The sequence below is a fragment of the Choloepus didactylus genome, chromosome 21, assembly GCF_015220235.1.
Source record: "Choloepus didactylus isolate mChoDid1 chromosome 21, mChoDid1.pri, whole genome shotgun sequence".
NCBI lineage: Eukaryota > Metazoa > Chordata > Mammalia > Pilosa > Megalonychidae > Choloepus > Choloepus didactylus.
Genome location: NC_051327.1, coordinates 8,395,756 through 8,406,544, shown reverse-complemented (window position 1 = coordinate 8,406,544; position 10,789 = coordinate 8,395,756).

Below are 10,789 nucleotides of genomic sequence, written 5' to 3'. Positions count from 1 at the left end.
GATTCAAACTCCAACCATAGATAGACTGAGACCAGACACCAGAGACTCTGAGAGCAGCCAGCCCAGCAGAGAGGAGACAGGCATAGAAAAAAAACAACACGAAAAACTCCAAAATAAAAGCAGAGGATTTTTGGAGTTCTGGTGAACACAGAAAGGGGAAGGGCGGAGATCAGGCCTTGAGGCGCATATGCAAATCCCGAAGCAAAGCTGATCTCTCTGCCCTGTGCACCTTTCCTTAATGGCCCTGGTTGCTTTGTCTATTAGCATTTCAATAACCCATTAGATCTCTGAGGAGGGCCGTTTTTTTTTTTTTTTTTTTTTAAATCCTTTTTGCTTTTTCTAAAACAATTACTCTAAGAAGCTCAATACAGAAAGCTTCAAAGAATTGAAATTTGGGCACGTCAAGTCAAGAGCAGAACTAAGAGAGCTCTGAGACAAAAGGCAATAATCCAGTGGCTGAGAAAATTCACTAAACAACACAACTTCCCAAGAAAAGGGGGGGGTCCGCTCACAGTCACCATCCTGGTGGACAGGAAACACTCCTGCCCATCGCCAGCCCCATAGCCCAGAGCTGCCCCAGACAACCCAGTGTGACGGAAGTGCTTCAAATAACAGGCACACACCACAAAACTGGGCGTGGACATTAGCCTTCCCTGCAACCTCAGCTGAATGTCCCAGAGCTGGGAAGGGGGAGCAGTGTGAATTAACAGAGCCCCATTCAGCCATCATTTGAGCAGACTGGGAGCCTCCCAACACAGCCCAGCAGCCCAGAACTGCCCTGGGGGGACGGCACTCACCTGTGACATAGCACAGTCATCCCTCAACAGAGGACCCGGGGTGCACAGTCTGGAAGAGGGGCCCACTTGCAAGTCTCAGGAGCCATACGCCAATACCAAAGACTTGTGGGTCAGTGGCAGAGACAAACTGTGGCAGGACTGAACTGAAGGATTAGACTATTGCAGCAGCTTTAAAACTCTAGGATCATCAGGGAGATTTGATTGTTAGGGCCACCCCCCCTCCCCGACTGCCCAGAAACACGCCCCACATACAGGGCAGGCAACACCAACTACACACGCAAGCTTGGTACACCAATTGGGCCCCACAAGACTCACTCCCCCACTCACCAAAAAGGCTAAGCAGGGGAGAACTGGCTTGTGGAGAACAGGTGGCTCGTGGACGCCACCTGCTGGTTAGTTAGAGAAAGTGTACTCCACGAAGCTGTAGATCTGATAAATTAGAGATAAGGACTTCAACTGGTCTACAAACCCTAAAAGACCCCTATCAAGCTCAGCAAATGCCACGAGGCCAAAAACAACAGAAAATTATAAAGCATATGAAAAAACCAGACGATATGGATAACCCAAGCCCAAGCACCCAAATCAAAAGACCAGAAGAGACACACCACCTAGAGCAGCTACTCAAAGAACTAAAGATGAACAATGAGACCATAGTACGGGATATGAAGGAAATCAAGAAGACCCTAGAAGAGCACAAAGAAGACATTGCAAGACTAAATAAAAAAATGGATGATCTTATGGAAATTAAAGAAACTGTTGACCAAATTAAAAAGATTCTGGACACTCATAGTACAAGACTAGAGGAAGTTGAACAACGAATCAGTGACCTGGAAGATGACAGAATGGAAAATGAAAGCATAAAAGAAAGAATGGGGAAAAAAATTGAAAAACTCGAAATGGACCTCAGGGATATGATAGATAATATGAAACGTCCGAATATAAGACTCATTGGTGTCCCAGAAGGGGAAGAAAAGGGTAAAGGTCTAGGAAGAGTATTCAAAGAAATTGTTGGGGAAAACTTCCCAAATCTTCTAAACAACATAAATACACAAATCATAAATGCTCAGCGAACTCCAAATAGAATAAATCCAAAAAAACCCACTCCGAGACATATACTGATCACACTGTCAAACATAGAAGAGAAGGAGCAAGTTCTGAAAGCAGCAAGAGAAAAGCAATTCACCACATACAAAGGAAACAGCATAAGACTAAGTAGTGACTACTCAGCAGCCACCATGGAGGCAAGAAGGCAGTGGCACGATATATTTAAAATTCTGAGTGAGAGGAATTTCCAGCCAAGAATACTTTATCCAGCAAAGCTCTCCTTCAAATTTGAGGGAGAGCTTAAATTTTTCACAGACAAAGAAATGCTGAGAGAATTTGCTAACAAGAGACCTGCCCTACTGGAGATACTAAAGGGAGCCCTACAGACAGAGAAACAAAGACAGGACAGAGAGACCTGGAGAAAGGTTCAGTACTAAAGAGATTCGGTATGGGTACAATAAAGGATATTAATAGAGAGAGGGAAAAATATGGCAAACATAATCCAAAGGATAAGATGGCCGATTCAAGAAATGCCTTCACGGTTTTAACGTTGAATGTAAATGGATTAAACTCCCCAATTAAAAGATATAGATTCGCAGAATGGATCAAAAAAAATGAACCATCAATATGTTGCATACAAGAGACTCATCTTAGACACAGGGACACAAAGAAACTGAAAGTGAAAGGATGGAAAAAAATATTTCATGCAAGCTACAGCCAAAAGAAAGCAGGTGTAGCAATATTAATCTCAGATAAAATAGACTTCAAATGCAGGGATGTTTTGAGAGACAAAGAAGGCCACTACATACTAATAAAAGGGGCAATTCAGCAAGAAGAAATAACAATCGTAAATGTCTATGCACCCAATCAAGGTGCCACAAAATACATGAGAGAAACATTGGCAAAACTAAAGGAAGCAATTGATGTTTCCACAATAATTGTGGGAGACTTCAACACATCACTCTCTCCCATAGATAGATCAACCAGACAGAAGACCAATAAGGAAATTGAAAACCTAAACAATCTGATAAATGAATTAGATTTAACAGACATCTACAGGACATTACATCCCAAATCACCAGGATACACATACTTTTCTAGTGCTCACGGAACTTTCTCCAGAATAGATCATATGCTGGGACATAAAACAAGCCTCAATAAATTTAAAAAGATTGAAATTATTCAAAGCACATTTTCTGACCACAATGGAATACAACTAGAAGTCAATAACCATCAGAGACTAAGAAAATTCACAAATACCTGGAGGTTAAACAACACACTCCTAAACAATCAGTGGGTTAAAGAAGAAATAGCAAGAGAAATTGCTAAATATATAGAGAAGAATGAAAATGAGAACACAATATACCAAAACCTATGGGATGCAGCAAAAGCAGTGCTAAGGGGGAAATTTATAGCACTAAACGCATATATTAAAAAGGAAGAAAGAGCCAAAATCAAAGAACTAATGGATCAACTGAAGAAGCTAGAAAATGAACAGCAAACCAATCCTAAACCAAGTACAAGAAAAGAAATAACAAGGATTAAAGCAGAAATAAATGACATAGAGAACAAAAAAACAATAGAAAGGATAAATATCACCAAAAGTTGGTTCTTTAAGAAGATCAACAAGATTGACAAGCCCCTAGCTAGACTGACAAAATCAAAAAGAGAGAAGACCCATATAAACAAAATAATGAATGAAAAAGGTAACATAACTGCAGATCCTGAAGAAATTAAAAAAATTATAAGAGGATATTATGAACAACTGTATGGCAACAAACTGGATAATGTAGAAGAAATGGACAATTTCCTGGAAACATATGAACAACCTAGACTGACCAGAGAAGAAATAGAAGACCTCAACCAACCCATCACAAGCAAAGAGATCCAATCAGTCATCAAAAATCTTCCCACAAATAAATGCCCAGGGCCAGATGGCTTCACAGGGGAATTCTACCAAACTTTCCAGAAAGAACTGACACCAATCTTACTCAAACTCTTTCAAAACATTGAAAAAAATGGAACACTACCTATCTCATTTTATGAAGCTAACATCAATCTAATACCAAAACCAGGCAAAGATGCTACAAAAAAGGAAAACTACCGGCCAATCTCCCTAATGAATATAGATGCAAAAATCCTCAACAAAATACTTGCAAATCGAATCCAAAGACACATTAAAAAAATCATACACCATGACCAAGTGGGGTTCATTCCAGGCATGCAAGGATGGTTCAACATAAGAAAAACAATCAATGTATTACAACACATTAAAAACTCGAAAGGGAAAAATCAATTGATCATCTCAATAGATGCTGAAAAAGCATTTGACAAAATCCAACATCCCTTTTTGATAAAAACACTTCAAAAGGTAGGAATTGAAGGAAACTTCCTCAACATGATAAAGAGCATATATGAAAAACCCACAGCCAGCATAGTACTCAATGGTGAGAGACTGAAAGCCTTCCCTCTAAGATCAGGAACAAGACAAGGATGCCCGCTGTCACCACTGTTATTCAACATTGTGCTGGAAGTGCTAGCCAGGGCAATCCGGCAAGACAAAGAAATAAAAGGCATCCAAATTGGAAAAGAAGAAGTAAAACTGTCATTGTTTGCAGATGATATGATCTTATATCTAGAAAACCCTGAGAAATCGACGATACACCTACTAGAGCTAATAAACAAATTCAGCAAAGTAGCAGGATACAAGATTAATGCACATAAGTCAGTAATGTTTCTATATGCTAGAAATGAACAAACTGAAGAGACACTCAAGAAAAAGATACCATTTTCAATAGCAACTAAAAAAATCAAGTACCTAGGAATAAACTTAACCAAAGATGTAAAAGACCTATACAAAGAAAACTACATAACTCTACTAAAAGAAATAGAAGGGGACCTTAAAAGATGGAAAAATATTCCATGTTCATGGATAGGAAGGCTAAATGTCATCAAGATGTCAATTCTACCCAAACTCATCTACAGATTCAATGCAATCCCAATCAAAATTCCAACAACCTACTTTGCAGACTTGGAAAAGCTAGTTATCAAATTTATTTGGAAACTGAAGATGCCTCGAATTGCTAAAGACACTCTAAAAAAGAAAAACGAAGTGGGAGGACTTACACTCCCTGACTTTGAAGCTTATTATAAAGCCACAGTTGCCAAAACAGCATGGTACTGGCACAAAGATAGACATATAGATCAATGGAATCAAATTGAGAATTCAGAGATAGACCCTCAGATCTATGGCCGACTGATCTTTGATAAGGCCCCCAAAGTCACCGAACTGAGCCATAATGGTCTTTTCAACAAATGGGGCTGGGAGAGTTGGATATCCATATCCAAAAGAATGAAAGAGGACCCCTACCTCACCCCCTACACAAAAATTAACTCAAAATGGACCAAAGATCTCAATATAAAAGAAAGTACCATAAAACTCCTAGAAGATAATGTAGGAAAACATCTTCAAGACCTTGTATTAGGAGGCCACTTCCTAGACTTTACACCCAAAGCACAAGCAACAAAAGAGAAAATAGATAAATGGGAACTCCTCAAGCTTAGAAGTTTCTGCACCTCAAAGGAATTTCTCAAAAAGGTAAAGAGGCAGCCAACTCAATGGGAAAAAATTTTTGGAAACCATGTATCTGACAAAAGACTGATATCTTGCATATACAAAGAAATCCTACAACTCAATGACAATAGTACAGACAGCCCAATTATAAAATGGGCAAAAGATATGAAAAGACAGTTCTCTGAAGAGGAAATACAAATGGCCAAGAAACACATGAAAAAATGTTCAGCTTCACTAGCTATTAGAGAGATGCAAATTAAGACCACAATGAGATACCATCTAACACCGGTTAGAATGGCTGCCATTAAACAAACAGGAAACTACAAATGCTGGAGGGGATGTGGAGAAATTTGAACTCTTATTCATTGTTGGTGGGACTGTATAATGGTTCAGCCACTCTGGAAGTCAGTCTGGCAGTTCCTTAGAAAACTAGATATAGAGCTACCATTCGATCCAGCGATTGCACTTCGATTGCACTTCTCGGTATATACCCGGAAGATCGGAAAGCAGTGACACGAACAGATATCTGCACGCCAATGTTCATAGCAGCATTATTCACAATTGCCAAGAGATGGAAACAACCCAAATGTCCTTCAACAGATGAGTGGATAAATAAAATGTGGTATATACACACGATGGAATACTACGCGGCAGTAAAAAGGAACGATCTGGTGAAACATATGACAACATGGATGAACCTTGAAGACATAATGCTGAGCGAAATAAGCCAGGCAGAAAAAGAGAAATATTATATGCTACCACTAATGTGAACTTTGAAAAATGTAAAACAAATGGTTTATAATGTAGAATGTAGGGGACCTAGCAGTAGAGAGCAATTAAGGAAGGGGGAACAATAATCCAAGAAGAACAGATAAGCTATTTAACGTTCTGGGGATGCCCAGAAATGACTATGGTCTATTAATTTCTGATGGATGTAGTAGGAGCAAGTTCACTGAAATGTTGCTATATTATGTAACTTTCTTGGGGTAAAGTAGGAACATGTTGGAAGTTAAGCAGTTATCTTAGGTTAGTTGTCTTTTTCTTACTCCCTTGTTATGGTCTCTTTGAAATGTTCTTTTATTGTATGTTTGTTTTCTTTTTAACTTTTTTTTTCATACAGTTGATTTAAAAAAGAAGGGAAAGTTAAAAAAAAAAAAAAAAGAAAAGAAAAAAGACAAACAAGGAAAAAAAAAAAAAAATATGTAGTGCCCCCTTGAGGAGCCTGTGGAGAATGCAGGGGTATTTGCCTACCCCACCTCCATGGTTGCTAACATGACCACAGACACAGGGGACTGGTGGTTTGATGGGTTGAGCCCTCTACCATAAGTTTTACCCTTGGGAAGACGGTTGCTGCAAAGGAGAGGCTAGGCCTCCCTGTATTTGTGCCTAAGAGTCTCCTCCTGAATGCCTCTTTGTTGCTCAGATGTGGCCCTCTCTCTCTGGCTAAGCCAACTTGAAAGGTGAAATCACTGCCCTCCCCCCTACGTGGGATCAGACACCCAGGGAAGTGAATCTCCCTGGCAACGTGGAATATGACTCCCGGGGAGGAATGTAGACCCGGCATCGTGGGATGGAGAACATCTTCTTGACCAAAAGGGGGATGTGAAAGGAAATGAAATAAGCTTCAGTGGCAGAGAGAATCCAAAAGGAGCCGAGAAGTCACTCTGGTGGGCACTCTTACGCACACTTTAGACAACCCTTTTTAGGTTCTAAAGAATTGGGGTAGCTGGTGGTGGATACCTGAAACTATTAAACTACAACCCAGAACCCATGAATCTCGAAGACAGTTGTATAAAAATGTAGCTTATGAGGGGTGACAGTGGGATTGGGAATGCCATAAGGACCAAACTCCACTTTGTCTAGTTTATGGATGGATGTGTAGAAAAGTAGGGGAAGCAAACAAACAGACAAAGGTACCCAGTGTTCTTTTTTACTTCAATTGCTCTTTTTCACTCTAATTATTATTCTTGTTATTTTTGTGTGTGTGCTAATGAAGGTGTCAGGGATTGATTTAGGTGATGAATGTACAACTATGTAATGGTACTGTAAACAATCGAAAGTACAATTTGTTTTGTATGACTGCGTCGTATGTGAATATATCTCAATAAAATGATGATAAAAAAAAAAAAGTACTTGGGAGATGCAAATGATAAAAAATACCTTAGATATGATCAGAGGAAGATGAAAAACAGTTTTCCATGTTAGAGGAGAACACATGTCAAAAAGAGATTTCCTTCAAAAAATACCTGAGAGTATGTCGAAAATATGAAGAAGAATAAGCCAGAAGGAAGCAGAATGTCATGTGAACAGTTTAGAGTGTTGACTGCAATAATGAAATTCTTAAATAATTGAGTAGCTTTTATTCTAAGGTCCTTTTTCAGTCCCTTTTTGGTTTCTTGGACTAATGAACATAAGTGGGTGAGAGAAAGATGTGGAAGATATATCTATAGACCTGTACCTGTCTCATTAGAAATCTCATTTTCTGGGCAGGGGGTGCAGTCAAAGCAACAAGCAGCCTTTCCCTCTTGAGGGGTTTTCCAGAATCCAGGATCACAACTTTTGCTGCACACAGAGTGGGGCATCTAAAAAAATCAGAGGAGAAAGACTAGTATACATAAGTACTATCTAATCCTGTTGGTAATCAAAAAAGTTCATTAAAAACTGAATTTAATTAGCTGATTAGAAGCACTCATATCCTTTTCTGATGCTAAATATACCCAAATTGGGAAACATATGTTGATGCTATGTGTTCTTTCTTTATTCATTGTGCAATTGTTAAGGAAATTTACTTAGGTTACAAGGCAAGTTATATCCATATATGTGACACTGTAGGCAGTTGAAGGGGAGGGACAGAATCTCATGGTAGCGCTCTTTGTAAATTACATATGTGTAGCTGTGTAAAGTCAGCATTGAAACTGTCGCCTACCAACCTCTTTAAAACCGATGGCCCACTCTATGGCCTCTTCATTTATGGAGAAACCTTGACCCCGTGGAGCCTGTGGAACAAACTGTCCTACTTTCACCCGTAATCCAATTCCATGAGGAAAGCTCCCATAGTTGGGAATATCATATGTGGCCTCAGAGATTCTTTTGTCATCCAAAAACATCTGCTCACCAGCGCTCTTTTTAAAATGAACTTCCTTCAGCATGGAGTGGAGCTAGAGAGATGCATAATTATGTGAATAAATAGAACTTTGTTTTGAGGATACGTGAACTGGATTCACAGCATTGAAACCTGTTATATATATATATATAATACATATATCCAATATGTGTATATATATACATACATATATATATCTTTACAAATGTCTCTTAATCTCTTTCATCCTTCATTTAAAACTTATTGCAATTTCTTAGCAGTACCAAGAAAGTCATGCACATGAAGCACATGTTGAACTTAACATCATATGAATATACATCCTTGAAGAATGGCTTAAGGACAGGAAGCTCAAAGAATTTTTCTGTGTAAGAGATTCAGACAAAATTTGCATACATTCAATCCAACGTCTGTGTTTAGAGTTTCGGTATCATCTGCAAAATGGATGTAATACTATCTGTTGCCTAAAATATTGCAGAAATAAATGTGATATTCTTTAAATTCACCAGCATAGCAACAAACAGTAAGAGGACACAGACTTGGTCCCATTTGCATCCATTTAATGACACCATGTGCTACATTCAGATATACTTCAGGTTGGTAAGATACTGAGGGCATTTTGTTACACAGAGTATGGTGTTAGCTTCACAGATGACTATATTCCATCTCTGGCATTTGTACCTTCTTCCAATGACCATTTCTACATAAACAGGTTGAAACCAAGCCAGATGGGATTAAGTTCCATCCTACACAGTGAAAAATCACAGGCACTTTTCAATCTCTAGAGCAAGTAACCCAACGTATACTACTTGGCTTGAGGTCTTGTTGAGCTTCTTAATAAATTTATGAATATGCATGTGGATACACTCAACATATGTATTGAGTCAGTGAAGCCAGACTATTGTAAAACACTACCTGCCAAGGCTGAAACTTGACTTTATTTCCTATTTCCATAGATTGCCTTTCCACCTGTTGAAGAAGCATTTCATGCAGGCTTTGGGCCAGGGCATGCACAGCATTATAGACATAGTAACTCCATTCAGACATGGTTGTGTCAAACTGGTGCAAAGGCAGAGAATCCAAGGAGGCATTTGGTACACAGCCCTCCAGTTTATCACAGTCAGATTTAGAAACAGAACAATCAAAATTTATATACCAGAATTTAGTGAGATAAAAGTCTTCTGGGTATTTGGAAGGGTTTGCTGTCTGGAGAAAGTGTTTGAAGCCAGGGATCTCACTATGGTGGTGAGAAAACGTTAGTGTCCCATGGAATGTGTCCAGCATGGAGAATTTCTCACTGGTGGTAAAATCCCATTGTGATGTGGTGATCCAGACTTTCCATGTCACCACATAAGTCCATCTATAAAAGTTCAGACCTAGAAACGAATCTGTGTCTCCATAAATGATAACAACACTTGCTGATGACTCTTGGATTCTGAGGAGGTATTTGATGTCCAGTATCAAATAACTTCTCTCAGTGACAGAGATCATTTCCACAAATTCCACACAGCCCCCATTTCTCTCCATCTCTCCTCTCAGTTCTGACAGAAATCGAATACCTTTTACATCTTCTGAGGCAACCAGCCCAACCCATGTCCAATGGAAATGCAGCATTAATAACACCATGCCAATGGGCAGAGAAATGTCTTTGGGGGCCATTTGATGGAGTGATGGATATTGGCTATTTTCTTGCAGAAGAGGCTCAAAGGGGCCATAGGTAAGCTAAATGATGAAACAAAGAATCATCGTATCTGAGATCAATGGAAGTAATTTGAGAAAGCATATTGCAGTGAATTCAGTCAGGAACTTTGATAACTCTTAATGGGTATTTAATAAAGTATTGAAGTGAAGACTTGTTCATTTCAGTATATCTGCAAAATGTCCCTCTGGGAAAATCACCTTCATTCTGTGAACTTGGTTCATAAGAACAGTTCCCACAAACTGCCATAGACTAAAAATTTGTGCTTCCTTCCCGTGGTTTCTCCCCATTCTCTATCTCCTCCAGAAACAAAAAGTATAATACATCTCTCTCTTTCTCTCTCCCTCTCTCCCTCTCTCTCTCCTTGTTGTACTCACTGGCTTGAATAAACAAAGTTTGTCTCTGATAATGGCTTAGGGGTATCAAGCCCATATCCCTTTTCCCCCACACCTGACCTCACCTGTGGAAATTTGTAGCGTTCCAGCAGTGTCCCCATCTGAGCAGATATTGACCAAGTAGTTCCTGAAACAACTGCTACAGACTTGCTCTGACTTCCACAGAAATAATTAGGGATG